Consider the following 16,046-nt stretch of genomic DNA (forward strand, 5'->3'; position numbering starts at 1 on the left):
ACACCAGCTCCCATGGCATCGCTTCTGATGGGCTTTGAAGCAAGACATGTACAGCTCCAGCCAGGATTCATCTAGACTTGGGTTTTAAAAACTATAACCTGAGTATTTGGGCCTGGCAACCAGAAAAGGTCTATTTGATGCTTAACCTAGCTATGAAATCTCTTAAAAATCACCCTCTGTTTAACTTATATAAATTCATGCTGTTTTTGAGTCTCCAATTTTACTTCATTTTCCCGGTGATTGGAGGTTTTAGTCTCTTATTTTCATTTGAAAAAAATTATTTTTCATAGATTTGTTACATTTCCCCTCAATAAATTTCCCACAAGGGGAAGTAATTCATTCAATGTATGTGTCATGTTTAAAGAAAAATTGGGTGGCTGAATGATTTCTTCTGTTGGGGAAATAACTACAGATCTAGGGGGAAAATATTTTGCGGGGAAGAAGTTGCTCCTTTGCATACTGGAATTCAGTGTCATTCTGTTTGTGATTTTTCAGGTCTTCAACCTTATGGAATCAGTGAGGGTGGATCAGGGTGTAAAGTGTTGGCATGCGGGGATTATAAATTCTAACAGACCTTTTGATTTGGCCAACAAAGTATTTTAAAGAAGTTTAGATTTAAATTTCTTTAAGCTGAGGATGAATCCAGTTCATTAAGACCTCAGCAATTACTCCCCATTATCTTATATTCAACCAGTTTTATTTAACAAATCTTTATTGGTGGTCTTCTGTGTGTCAGGCACTCGACTGGGTCCTGGAGATATAGCAGGGAAGAAGAGATGGCAAGATCTCAGATCTCATGAAGCCTGCATTCTAGGGGAGAGAGACTGATGAGCACTGGGTGCAACTGATGAATCATTGAACACTATGTCTGAAACTAATGGTGTACTATATGTTGGCTAATTGAATTTAAAGTAAAAAAAAAAAGTTTTTCTTAAAAAAATGGGCAAACAAATTAATAAATTTCAGATAATGACAAGTAAATAAGGAAGCAAATAGAATAAGATGATGTGGTGTGTAGTATTTGTGGAAGAAGGTAATAATGTAGATTGAGTAGACCAGGAAGGCCTTCCTGGGATGACATTTGCTCTGAGGCCTCAATGATATGAAGAACCAGGGACAGAGGATGGTAAGCAGGGTCGATGGCAAGTGCAAGCCCCTGTGGCAGGAAGAGTTTGCTTTGTTCAAGGAAAAGGAATGTCAGTGCAGCCAAAATATAAGGAGGGGTGCCGGGGTGGCTCAGTCAGTTAAGTGTCCAATTCTTGATTTCTGCTCAGGTCATGATCTTAGGGTCATAATCTCAGGGTCGTGAGATTGAGCCCCACTTCGGGCTCCACACTCAGTGTGGAATCTGCTTGAGATTCTCTCCCTCTACCCCTCCCCCTGCTCTCTCTCTCCCTCTCTCAAATAAATAAATAAATAAATAAATAAAGTTTTTAAAAAATATAATGAGTAAGAGGGAGACAAGTTTAAAATGAGGTAGCAGAGAGCAGATTAGGGAGAATCTTATAGACTGTGGTAAGGATGTTGGATTTTATCTAAATGTGATGAACAGCCATAGAAGATTTTAAAGCATGGTCTGGTTTATTTTTTTGAAGTTTATTCCAGTTACTGTGGGTAAAAGAGGTTCTAGGAGCCAAGACTGGAAATAAGAAAGCCAGTGACTACTGAAAAAAAAATCCAGATTACAGATAATGGTAGTTTGGAACTGTGAATGTGAACAGACTATACAAATATGGGATAAATATTGGAAATAGAGCATCAGACCTTGTTGATGAGTTGGATGCATCAGATGAGGGAAAGAGAGAGATCAAGGCCAGTTCCCGGGTTTTTGGCTTAAGTAACTAGGCAGATGAATGTCATTAATTGATATGGGAAACTGAAGGACTGAAGGAGGAACACATTTAGTTGGAAAAATAAAGGATTCTGTTTTGGCCACGTGGAGTCTAAGATGCCTATTAGACACTCATGTGTAAATTATGACTAGGCATTGGATATAGGAGTCACTGCATAAATTTACATTACCCCTGAGGGCTTCTGAGTTTGTAACTCTGCTATAGTGTATGTCAGTTAAGAACATTGGTTCAAGAGTAAAAAGATCTTTGTATGAATCCAGGTTTTTCTGCTTACCAGCTCTGTAACCTTGAGCAAGATTCTTAAAGTTGTCTGAACCATGGTATCTCATTTACAAAATGAATTTAAAATATTATGTACTTTATCAATTGATTGTAAAGATTAAATAAGTTGATTTATACATAATGCTCAACAAAATCTCTGGAAAAATATAAGTACACAATACATATTAGGTATTATTGATTGAATATACAGATTGAATATCTATACTTGAGATATGCCCTTTGTATACATTATTTCACCTAATCTTCCCCCAAACACTTCACATCAACCATACTGACTAAATAACAATATACAGGAAGGAGACTGAGAACAGAAGGATGAAAACACAAATTTATTTTTTACTTTTTGAAAAATGTGCACATCTGCACAGTCTACCCCTGACTTATCAATCTAGGAAACATTCATATGAACCTGAAATGTGTCTCTCTCCAGATTCTTATATCCAGATTCTTATATCCAGCTGCTATGTGACATCTCTTCTTTGATGTCTGTCATCTCAGACTCAACATGATTTAATCTTCACCCCCAGGCCCAGAATCTGATCTCGCTATTGACTTCCTCATCTCAGATGATCGTGTCTGAGGCATCCTGATTGCTCGAGTATAAAACCTTGCAGTCCTCGTTGGTCCCTGTCTTTCTCACACATGCTTTATGGAAGCCTTCTAAGAATGGCCCCCTGACCTCATCCCCTTCTCTCTCCCTCACTCACTTTGCTCCAGCCACACTAGCCTATTTGCTAATATTCAAATACACAAGCATGTTCTTGCCTTAGGACCTTTTCACTTCCTGTTTCCTTAGCTTGACACTCAAATATCCCAGAAATTCCCTCAGATATCTTACCCTGCTAACCTGACCATCTATTTAAAATTTCAGCTTCCCTAGTACTATGTTCCTTCTCCCCTGTAACTTCTCTCCCTTCCCTATCTTCCCCTTCCTTTCTTTTCCCTTCTTGTTTTTTCCAGGAAAGGCTTCGTACTATGTTGCCTCCAAGGCAACGTAAGGTTTGTTTCTATTCCAGAGGGGCTGGTCATCCCCAGAGAAGCTATAGTGCCTGAAGCCAGTTTCTCTGGAGTCCATTCTTCCACTCAAGAAAGGTCCAGACATCCTCTTCTTGCTAACTCAGCAGCATGGCATCAATTAGTATTGTTTCCACCTGCAAATGAGATAGCCTAACACAGTGGCCAAGCAGTTAGGGCTGTTTGTCTTGTACAACAAGAATTTCAGGGGTCGGTAGCCCAGGGCCTCATGTCACTCACTGCTGTCCTGAGATTCAGGATTCTTTTATCTTCTTTTTCTGCCACCACGGTACTTATCCTCAAAGCCATTAGCTTGATATTCATTGTGTATTGAGATCCCCGCTCCAAACAGAAAAATAAAGAGGAAAGGTAAAGGAGCAAAGGATAGAGTTCTCTTAGGGAGTAAGGCTTGTCTTCTCTGGGTTGAAATATCTGACTTCCAACTACTTTTAACCTACAAAAATGTAAATTTCGTGTGTCTGACCTAAGATTTGGGAAGGAACACCTTCCCCAGAGACTTCCACCTACATAGCATTGGCCAAAACTGTGTTAGTTGGACACTCTTATCTTCAAAACAGAGTAGGAGACAAAGATTGTGTGAGCCTCTGGGGCAGCCAGTTCCGTGCCTGCCGTACACGATTTGGCTCTTCCTGGGTTGCTTATCTTCCAAGACTCAATTCAGTCTCTTGGCTTTGGGCCGTCCTCCCCAGAACATCTGTTACAGGGGGGCCAGCACTCCCACACAGACCTAGGGGAATTCCTCCTCCAAGCTCCAGCAGCTTCCCAGGCCACACAAGAACTTTGGGGTCTGCTCTGTGATATCTACAGATCTTGGGGAATTCCATTTCAGGAATGGGGGCAGGTAAAAATCTCTGGCGCTCTGTCTAAACAAACCATACTGCCATTTCTGTTCTATTGTGTTTGTCCTGCACTGGCAGGACTAGTGAATTGTAGAGCCGAACATCGAAATCTTTACACATATTATTTAGTTCCATCCTCATAGCAAGCCTTTAGCTTTCTCTTCTATCACTGTTTTACACATGCAGAAATGAAGGCTTAGGGGAGTTAAATCCAAGGCCCTTTAGTTGGCAGATGGCAGAGCTTCTATTCAGACCCAGGTCTGCCTCATTCCAAAGCCTCTGCCTGACCTGATGAATTACATTAAACTGCTTCTAAACAGATCTTTCCCAGGACAATCATTTCCCTCTCTATATAGGAGCCTTTGAATCATTCTATGTATTTCCTAATGGGGCTGACCCCACAGGGCAGCTTAACAGTGTCTAGGCAGTTGCTCCCCCATTAGAGCTCCTGAGTTCTCCCTAATTCTAGTGCTTTCCATCCCCCACCTTGTCCCTTGCTCACAGATGGATTTGGATTTGTGGAAATGTCAGAAAGGATATTCTAGAGGAAATAGGATGAGCATAAACAAAACTCTGGGAAAGTGTATATTTTAGCTGGGTTAGAGTATATATCAGAGATCCTAGCACATATGCTTAGAAGGTCAAGTTCAAATCACACCATTAGGACCTTGACTATCAGAGGAATATGAGCTTTTTTTCTGTCTGTAGTCATGATGCATTGGAGGTTTTGCCACAGGAGAGTTAGATTACACTTTGTGTTTTGTGCTGAAAATTAAAAAGAGAGAGAGAGAGAAGTTTGAGAAGTGCCTTGAGTACCAAGCAGACAGGATAATCCTACTGCAGGAATTGTTAAGGGAGATTCGAGAGTTGCGCATCCTTTTCAGTCATATTTTTTTTTCAAAATAGCAATGAGATTTATAAGTTGATACATCAGAAATGTTCACCTGTAAATAGACAAAAGAAAAAAATCAACTATTCCCAAACTGAATTTTCCCAATAGAATAAAAGTTGCTGCTACTTATATTCAATCAGGGATGACCTTAAGCATCTCTTAATTCTATGTCAAAATAGTTAAACCTGCATGGAAATTGTAAATTTGAAAAATTATAAAATTGTACAACCTGCATGGAAAATGGAATGAGTTTTATGGCTTCCTTGTTTAGAGTCGAATGGCCACACTTACGAGTAGAATTAAAAAAAAAATCATTTGAAGAATATTGAAGAAGTGACTCATTTATAAAATTGCAAAGAAAACATGCAAGAAACAGCTAGGCTGCATAAAGTGGTGTTTTTTATTTGTCCAAGTAATGCCACATTATTGAGGTGGCACAGAACATAGTACATCCGTCCATGAGTCAGAAATACGTGAGTCAGAAACACCTTGTTGAAGAGCCCTCTGTCCTTTTTATTACTGAAACTGATGTTTTGGTTAGACGGGATAATTTACCAGTAAGTTAACATAATTGAGTATTAAAGAGGAAATCCATATTGAGAGAATTGGTTGTGAAAAGATAAAATGAGGAAATGGGATTATTGACAGAGCTGAGACAAAATATTCAGGGGATATCTCTAGCAAATAAATCAGCCCTTCAAGTGACGGGTTTAACTGTGAGTGAGTCAGTCCAAAGACAGGATTGTAGGAAAAGCAATTGAAAGGAAGAGGATACTTTGCAAATGGGTTTCCTCAACAACTCGTATTTGGAGGCAATCATTGTTTCTGTTATTGAAAAGATGGATTTGTAAAGGAACAATGCTCTTTCCAAAATAACAAGTCATGAATAGGAATTGATATCTGAAGAAAATGAATTCACGTTGGTTACAAAGGACTTCTCTGTTCACTTCAAAACACTGATGCTATATACCTCTCTGAAAAGGCTGCTGTGGAAAGAAAAGCTGAAGCCTGTCCTAGTGATTTCGGGATTTCATTCTCCATGAAGGCTAAATGTGACGTAAAGGATCCTCAGAGTTCCCCAAAGGTACTGTAATGGTGAGGTCACCCCCAAGATTGGCTGGTTCCACCTTGAGGGAATGAAAAGGAGGGCCGCCTACCCTGATGAAGGGCAAGCTGTGACCTGCTCAGAGGTGTTCGACTTGGATTACAGGAAGATTTAATCTCTAAAAATCATGGCAAAGAACAGTGAAGCCTGGAGACTTTGCTTGAGCTCTAATAGAATCACGATACCATTTATTTTTGGAATGTTGACGTTTCGAAACTCTTCAGATGCAAAATCAATGCTAAGTAGTTTTATAGAAATTGGATGCATTTTACATAAAATTACCACCAGAGCCGAGGGCAGTGATGCACAGAGGCAGTGCAGACAGTGTTTTGAATGCACTGGAAAGCACAGTCTGGGAGCCTCTGTGACAGCACCTGGCATCCATCCCACATTTTCAGGCCTTTAGCCTTTAAATGGCCTTGGCTGTTCTTGAGATTTCCAGCTCTGTCTAGTCAGATTATGAGCCTGTTGACCATTCATTATCTTCTTCCTGTGTTGTCATCGTTTTAAACACATTAGGGAGTCATTGGTGAACAAACAGTATTTTATACCATGATAAATGCAATGATAAGATCACCTAGGAAATGAGTATAGATAAGGAAAACAGGGGTGAGAGCTGAGTCCCGAGATTCTCCAACATGTAGAATCTGGGCAGAGATGAAAACCCTAAGAAAGCCAATGAAATAGGGAGAAAGCCAGGAGAAGGTAATATCTTGAAAATCAAAATAAGAGAAGGATAAATGTGTCAAATGTTCCTGACACTTTGAGAAAGATGATGCCTGAGAACTGACTGTTCATTTGGGCGAGATGTAGAACTCTGATGATCTAGACAAGACAGATTTCCTATGAAGTGCTGTGGACCAATTCCTGAGCATAGTGTGCTGAGAAGAACAGAGATGTTGGGGAGTGAAGACCACAAATAAAGACAACTTCTTGAAGAACTTTGCTTTTAAAAGAGTGACAAAGGAAGAAAAGAAAAGAAAAGAAAAAAGAAAAGAAAAGAAAAGAAAAGAAAAGAAAAGAAAAAAGAAAAAAGAAAAGGAAAGAAAAGAAAAGAAAAAAGAAAAGAAAAGAAAGAGAAAAAGAAGGAAGGAAGGAAGGAAGGAAGGAAGGAAGGAAGGAAGGAGAAAGAAAGAAAGAAAGAAAGAGAAAGAAAGAAAGAAAGAAAGAAAGAAAGAAAGAAAGAAAGCAAGCAATAGTTGAAGGATAGCATGGAGTAATCACAAGTGGTTTTTTTTTTAATATTTAGGTACAAAGGAAATGCAAAAAGTTTACTTTTCAAAATGTACAATTTGGACACATAGACACTCATAAGACCATAGCTATATCTAAGATAATTCATATCCATCAAACCCAAAAGTGTACCTTTGCAATTCCTCCCAACCCTCCTTGTTACCGCCCCTGTACCCCCCAAAAATCACTAATGTGCTGTTGCTATAGTTTTATTTTCTAGTATTTTAAATAAATGAAAACATGCAATATGTACTCTTTTGATCTACCTTCTTTTACCCAAGAATAATTAGGTTGAGGTTAGTCCATATTATTGCAGTTATTGATAGTCTGTTCCCTTTTATTGCTAAGTGGTGTTCCATTGTATGAATGCATTACAGGCTTTTTTCTTATCTATTCACCTGTTAACATTTGGGTTATTTTGTTTTTTAGTATAACAAAACAGCAATGAATATTCTACATATACAAGCATATTATCTATGAATAGAGACAATTTTACTTTTTTCTGGGGCGCCTGGGTGGCTCAGTCATTAAGCGTCTGCCTTCGGCTCAGGGCATGATCCTGGAGTCCTGGGATCAAGCCCCGCATTGGGCTCCCTGCTCAGTGGGAAGCCTCCTTCTCCCTCTCCCACTCCCCCTGCTTGTGTTCCCTCTCTCACTGGCTGTCTCTCTCTGTCAAAAAAATAAAATCTTAAAAAAAAATGTTTACTTTTTCCTTTCTAGTGTAGATGCTTTTATATCCCTCCCCCCCTTACTACACTGATTACAACTTCTAGTAAAATGTTTAGGAGAGAGAACAGACATTCTTACTCTTCTTAATTTCAAGGGGCAATAACAGTATTTCACTGATGTTTGATGTAGCTTTTGCATAGATGCTCTTTACCTGGCTGAGAAATCTCCTTTCTATTTCCAGTTTTCTAGAAGTTTTTATCAGAAATGGATATTGAATTTTGTCAAATGTTTTTTACTGCATCTACTAAGATGATCATCGGGGGTTTTTTTTTAGTATTAATATGGTGAATTACCCTGATTGTTTTTTGAGTGTTATACAACCTTATATCCTTGGATAAACCCCACTTGATCATAATGTTTCAACCTTTTTGTATATTATTGTATATTATTATATTTTGTATATTATTTGTATTGTATATTATATTATTTACTATAATTTTAAGAATTTTTTCATGTGTGATCATGGGGAAATGATCTGTAGGTTTTCTTTTCTGAGAAATGCTGACTTTAAACAATTAGTTGGGAAGTATTCCCTCCTTTTCAACTTTCTGAAGGTGTGTGTAGAATTAGTATTATTTCTTCTTTAAATTTTTGGCCGTATTCACCAGGAAAACCATCTGGGCCGGCAGTTTTCTTTGTGAGCATGATTTAAACTTTAAAAAAATTCAATTTCTATAATAGGTATATAGATCTATTCATGTTATCTCTTCTGTAGGCCATTCATGTTACCTCTTTCTTCTTCAGTGAGCTTGGGCAGTTTGTGTTTTTCAAGGAATTTAGCCATTTCATCTAAGTTGTAGAATTTATTGGCATAAAGTTGCCCATAATGGTTCCTTATTGTCTTTATTATATCTTTAGAATCTGTAATGATGTCTACTCCTTCATTCCTGATATTCTTAATTTCCATCTCTTTTTCCTTGTAAATCTGACTAGCAGTTTGTCAGTTTTGGTGTTTACATGAAGAACCTGTTTTGTCTTCATTGATTCTCTCTCTCTCTCCCCCTCTATTTTATTTCTACTCTTATCTTTTTTCCCCTCATGCTTACTTTGGTAAGCATATTTGCTATTATTTCTCTAATTTAAGCTAGAAACTGAGGTTGTTTATTTTATTCTTTTCTAATAAAGGCATTTAGTGCCATAGATTTGCCTATAAGTACTGCTTTAGCTGCATCCCACGGATTTTGATATGTAATGTTTTCATTTTCAGTCAGTCAAAATGCCTTCTAATTTCTCTTTTGATTTCGTCTTTGATCCATGAGTTATTTAGAATGTTTAGTTTCAAATACTTGGAGCTTTACTAGAGATATTTTTGTTATTGAGTCCTAATTTAACCCCACTCTGATCAGAGAACATACTTTGTATGGCTTGGATTTTTTTAAAACTTACTGAGACTTATTTTATGGCCTAGAATATTGTCTGTTTTGGTGAGTGTTCCATGTACACTTGAAAAGAATGTGTCGTCAGCTGCTGTTAGGTGTAGTGTTCTATCAGTGTCAGTTAGGTTAAATCGATAGCATTGTTCAAGTTTTCTATGTCCTTATTGGGTTTCTATTAGTTCTATCAATTATTGAGACTATACTTCTTGATTTTTCTATTTGTTCTTTTTTTGCTTTTCTGTTTCTTTTTTCATGTATTTTGAAACTCTGTTTCATATATTGGTGCATAAATGGTCAGAATTGTTACATACTCTTTACAGATTGTCTCCTGTATCATTATGAAATGACCTTCTCTTCCCGATAATATTCTTTGTTTTAAAATCTTCTTGTTCTTATATTAATATAGTCATTCAGAATTTCTTTTGATTAGTGTTATTATGGTATATATATTTCCACTCCTTTTCCTTTAGCTTGTGTTTTTATATTTAAAGTGGCTTGTTACAGGCAGCATAATGTTGAGTCATACTCTTTTATCCATCTTGAAAATTGCCTTTTAATTGTGGTGTTAAGGCTGTTTACATTTAAAGGGATTATTAACATGGTCAGGTTTATATTTGCCATGTTGCTATTTGTTTTCTATTTGCCCTATCTGTCCATTATATGCTTTTTCCTCTTTTTCTGCTGTTTTGGGTAATTAGGTGTTTTATGCTTCCTTTTTTATTTCCTTACGTAAAGCTCTTCATTTTTTAAAAATTTTAATGTTACTTTAGTGTTTCTCATGTAACTCTTTATCTTATCCCAGTCTACCTTCAAGCAATATTATACCACTTCAAATATAGTGTAATGACCTTCCCACGATATACTTCCATTTCTGTCTTCTTTGCCATTGTGCTTTTATTGTCGGTAGTATGATTTACTTCTGTGTACATTACAAACCTCACAATACATGGTTATTACTTCTTATTTCTCTTGCCAGTCAATTGTATTTTGAAGAGATTTTTAAAAGAAGCCAAAAACTTCATTCCTTTGTGTAGATACTGATTTCTGTCTGGTATCATTTTCCTTCTCCCTGAAGGATTTCCTTTAACATTTCAGAGACTTCAGGTCTGCTGATGATGAATTCTTTCAACTTTCATATGTCTGGTGGAAGTCTTTTCGGTGACTATTTTTTGTTTGTGGGTTGGTTTGTTTTAGATATAAATTTTTACAGTTAGATTGTTTACTGATGTGCAAAATGGAAAATGATGATGCAGTAGCACAGTCTAGGAGTAGGGGAGAAAGGGCAGGATTCAGAACAGAAGACTTGGCTTCAGATACAATCATGAGAATTTATCTACAGTCACAAGAGGAAAGACTGAGCAAATGTTTACTGATGTGGGTGAGTTAATTGATCTATTAATGGATACAATCAAATCAGGTTTCCAGGTTTGAATCGAAGATCCACCATTGAATAGCTGAGTGATCTTCAGCAAATTATTTAAACCCTTTGAACCTGGGTTTTCATATCCATAGAACCAAATGAACAACTGCCCCACAGAGTGACTATAGCAATGAGACAAGTTAATATATATCAAACACTGAATACGTGGCCTGGCACATTGTAAGTCTTCTATACCTGCGAGGAAAAAATGTGTAACTTTTCTTAGCTTTACTGCCTGAGTCAAGGAGACTCTGGGATCTCATTTTTCCACCTGTACTTTCTCTTATCCCCTCTTCTTTCACCCCTCCTTCCTTTCCAAAAGAACACATTTAAAACTCAAATGCCAGGCTGTCTGCAGGTGCAGTGTTTAAGACTGATAACATTTGGAGGCCAGATGTTAACTGATGTAAACACTATTAAATGCTCAGTAGACCGGAGGCTGAGGCAATGATTTCCAATTTTATGATTATTATTTGGATTTATAGCAAATCAGTCTGCCACTCCTCCCAGACCCCTACCTCCACCAAAAAGACGTGTAGCCTATTCATTCTCAAGAGAATATAAATTATTTTTAAAAATATGAAGTTCTTAAAATATTAAGTAATGGCATTTCACACACCTAGAACTGGGGATGCAACCTCCACGTAAACCTCAATACCTCCTTGCAGCCCTCTCTGAAAGGTCAATGGCTTATGAAACTTGATCTAAAAAATAGTCTCATTTTCTGAAATAAGCCCCAGTAATAATCACAAAAAAATCCTATAGCAAGTTTTTAAAACAACTGATATTTTATACTTGAGGTTCCTTAGGATTAGTGTGGGAGCTGTCCCAATGACAGGAAGTCAGTAAATGAGTTCTTCTCCTAGTAAAGAAATATATTTTTTCAAATAGCAGTTAGATGGATCTGCTATGAATCAGTGAGGTGATTGTTAGTGTTTAATACATTTACACACTCATTTATTCATTAATTTATTGAACAGACATCAGTTCAGAACTAACAGTATGTCCCAGGCCCAGTGCTAGGCACTAGTTAATGCATTGGTAAATACAACAGATGACCTTCATGGAGCTTTGAGAGAGGAAGACAATTAAAAAACAATGAGCTTACAAATATATATAGCAAAAAGTAGAGATAGGTGCTATGAAGATAAGGGGCCCTCCATAAATAATGGGTTGGGAAAGGAATTTTTTTTTTTTTTAGTAGCTAACTTAATCCAAGGCTTAAAGAATGAGAAGAAGGCAGCCATGGAAAGAGTAAAGGAGAGAACAAGCAGAGACCAGCATTTATTTATTAATTTAACAAATATTTATTCAGTACCTTCTGTGAGCCAGGAAGTATTCAAAGCAAATAAAATATACTAGTGAACAAAACACACACATGCAAAACTGCTAAGGTTGGAAAGGATTTGGCATGTTCCTGAAACAGAACGGAAGCCCCTGAGGCTGAATCACACTGAGCAGAGGGGAGTGTGGTATAAAATGAGGTTGGAGGGGTGGTGGCAGGGACTGGATTATATGGGGACTTGTAATCCATGGTGAGGAGGTTGGATTTTATTTGAAATGCAATGACATAATTGGATTTTTATGTTAAGAGATTGCTCTTGCTGTTATGTGGAGAAGAGTTTGGAGGATGGGGGAAAGTGGAAGCAGGGAGATTCATAGGGGCTATTCTAGTTCAAGTGAGATTTTAATGCACTGAAATCATGGTGGCAGCAAAAATGAAGTGTATCGTTTTGATGTAGGATGAATAGAACTTCTTGGCCAACTGAAGAAGAGGAAGGGAATTTGAGGAAGGAGGTCAATCATGGATGATTCAACTGAGTAGATGGCAGGTCTATTTACCACAGTGAGGGAGACTGGTTGAGTAAGTGGATGAGGGTGGAGGAGGTTTGGACTAAAGACTGAAAGTAATTGAAGTTTGCTGGCCTAAGTCATAAGCAATGAAATCAATCCAAAAGTGAAATTCATTATCTCATGGGATTAACATGTCCCCCATCACTGGAGCATATACCAACAAGCTAAGTGACCATTTATCAATAATATTTTAACTATGTATCAAGCAGAATTCTAGAGCTGATTTCCAGATGGTATCTGAGAACTTATAAAAGAAAGCAACAATTCCTGGAAGCCATCACTGGTTGAGTAAGAACTGGTTTTCCCAGATCAGGATCATTTCTCTTGAAGGGAATTTCACTTGCCTTCGAGCTACTGGAAGCTGACACAATATTTTTAAATAAATATATTATTTAATTAATAGGTTTTCTTTTTGGCAGGGCTACAAACATATAAATGGGAATACTTATATCCTGTTAAGAGACCATTTGAACATCTTCTATGACAATCTTTTAGAAAAGATGGAAAATGTAGGCTGGAAAATATTGAGCTAGTAGGAAATTTGTATACCCAAAGTGCAACTTAGAGCAGCAGGACCACAGAGTACTAAGTTCTCAATCTTGGTTCCCCTCCCTCCCCCATGCTTTATAAAGTCTACATGCAAAACACATTCCCACCCAAAATTATTATCATCCGGGGGGACCCCTACCTTTCCTGAGAATCACTGTCCTACAGAAAGTGACCATTACTGCTAAGAGTCATCCTAACCCTTAGAAGGTTTAAGTGGATGAAAGTCTGAGAGTAGGTTTGATAATTAGAACGCATAAAGAAACATACTTACCTTATAACACTTATATGTCTGAAAATCATTTTTTACCTGGAAATAGATTGACAAAACCCTTTGTTTACTTGTTAGAAATAATGTTCTTATAATTGTGAGGTAAGATTGTTTACATTTGGTCCTGTTTTCCTTGTGCGTCAAATCATACAACACAGGAACAGCACAATGTGAAGTTATTAAAGGATCACATGAAAATTATGTCCTTAGCATTTGAAAAGAAAAGCTTTTAAAAATGACACTCATATAATCTCATTAGAAAAATGAAGTATTGGTATTACATTTTTGTTTATGCATTTCTTTCATGAAATGTTTACAACCCAAGAAAGGATCTGAAACAACAAGTAAAAGAAAGAAGTTGCAGCATAAATTCCTTAGCAAAATTAAAGCTTTCTACCAAAGGAACATTAGGAGGAATATTCTTGGCACGTCTATCTCTGATACCGTCAACACCAAGGGAAGAGAATGACTGCTGCCAGGGAGGACCATTTGCTTTCTCCTTGGGCTCAGTACCCTATGAAAGGTATTCCAGTCCTCTCTGCAGGTGATATTTGATATCAAACCTCAGATTCTTCTTTATGGAGCTAGCTTTTAGAGGTCAGGTAGAGAAGAGAGCAGAAGATAGCTTGGTGTCCCCACAGCACTCCCATCCCTTCTTGCTGGAGAAGTACATCTGTGCTATGATGGGTATCAAGGGGAACTGGTAAAAGTTCCTTGGTCCCAAATCATTCATTCCTTCATTGGTATATCCATCAGACATTTATTAAGTACCCATAATCTGATAGACATGGCCTTTAGCAAGGAGGTAAAAACAATATGAAAAAGATGTTCTGTGTTCTTGAGGACCAAAGCAGTTTGGGGGCAGATTAGAACACTAACGATTATGCTGGACAAGTGCTATGGCAGAGTTACAAAGATATCAATACATGTATAGCTATATGAGACAGCGGAGCAACCAGCTCAGCTCAGAAAGGGAGCAGGGATGAGGAAAATTAAATCGCTAGCTTAATAAATGGCGCCAAATTCGAGCACAAGTATCATCTGACCAAATTCTTTGGTTACAAGGGGAGCAGAAATGGAAATCAGAAAGAATCCAGGGATAGACTTCCCACTACCTCTATCAGATCTCAACCCAAGTGTACCATCTGGGAAAGATTGTGGGGTGGGGGTAGGGGTGTACCCTGATGTAGAGCTGGAGACCACCTTTGGGGTTTATCGAGTGGATCTTCTGACCACGCACACTAAAGAAACACTCTTTTCCATACGTGTCTCTCCCACACTGTTAGGTTTTATTTTCCTCAGAGCAACTATCTGATACTACCTTATTTGATTGATTTATTGTCCATCCCTCCCCCATAAGGACCTTGTCTGAACGGCACATGGTGGTATTCTCAGACCTGGAACAGTGCCTTATTTTATAGTGGGCACTTAATGAATGAGTTGAATGAATGATCATTAACAATATAAAATCACATCAGGCCGCACTTGAGAACCAATCCTTCCTCCATCTCCGAAATGTCTGTAAGATGTCTAATCTCAGAGGGGCCTCAGAGATCTTCCACTCATTCTTTTCTTCATTCATTTCAGGGGGGAAAGACTACGGCGTGGGAGTCAGGGTATGGGGAGTCTCTGTTTCATTCCAGTTATTTCCTCACAGAGCAGGAACTGGAAGCCAGATCTTCAGAATCCTAGAGCTCTTCAGCATTACTCTGCTACCTCTGGTTAAACCTCTCCATGGGGAAAGCACTTTTGGATTATTGCCATGAATGTAATTTTCAAAGCCCCTAGGAAAAAAAGAAAGCAGTGGGAAGCCGCTTCTAGAATTCAGATGAGCCCAGCATCATCGTTCTTCTTCCTTGTGAAGGCACAGCCTTTGGAACTGAAATCTCAGGGCAGAACCACAATATTCGGCTGTAACTATAGCCAGAGGAGATCTGCTTTCCTGCAGCGAGGACATGGGCTCTACATCACACTGGCTGTGATTTTGCACAGTTAAGTCCTTCATTAAAAATTAGGACTGGCAGCAGCCTGCCGCCATTCATTGTATCAAGGTGGGTCACTGCCATTGTGGGTAAGAATGCACGCCCCTGGGCAGTTTCCCTATCTGCAGGGACCAGATAGCACACTGAGCTGATGGCCATCGTGAGTATTTTTATCAAAACTATAAGCAAGCATTTGAAGATGTTAGTTTCTGAGTCCAATTGAGGGAAATATTTTCCCACAGAACTTTAAAGAAACATGGCATTTTCTCACAGACGGACCACGGCCATCCACACACACACATTCTATATGCAAACATAGACACAAAAGTTCTCAAAAGCCAAAACTCCCGGGACACAGCTCCTGGGATGCTGCAGGAAGGTGGGAAAGAATGGGGAAGGAGGAACCTATCAGCTCCCCCGAGGGGCTTCTCAGAAGTCTTCACCTGCCAGAGGTTTTATTCCAAATAGAAGAAGATTTTTGTCAGATGAGAAATATAAAGGATGAGATCCTCTCATTCGTTTAACAAATACTGGTTATACACCTTCTGGCGTGAGGCTCCGTTCTAGGCCCCAGGAATACAAAACGGATTAGGCTTAGTCTCTGCTTCAAGGTCACAGTCTAGTGGAGT

Source organism: Ursus americanus, chromosome 12 (assembly GCF_024610735.1).
Source record: "Ursus americanus isolate L20-20 chromosome 12, mUrsAme1.1.p, whole genome shotgun sequence".
Lineage (NCBI taxonomy): Eukaryota > Metazoa > Chordata > Mammalia > Carnivora > Ursidae > Ursus > Ursus americanus.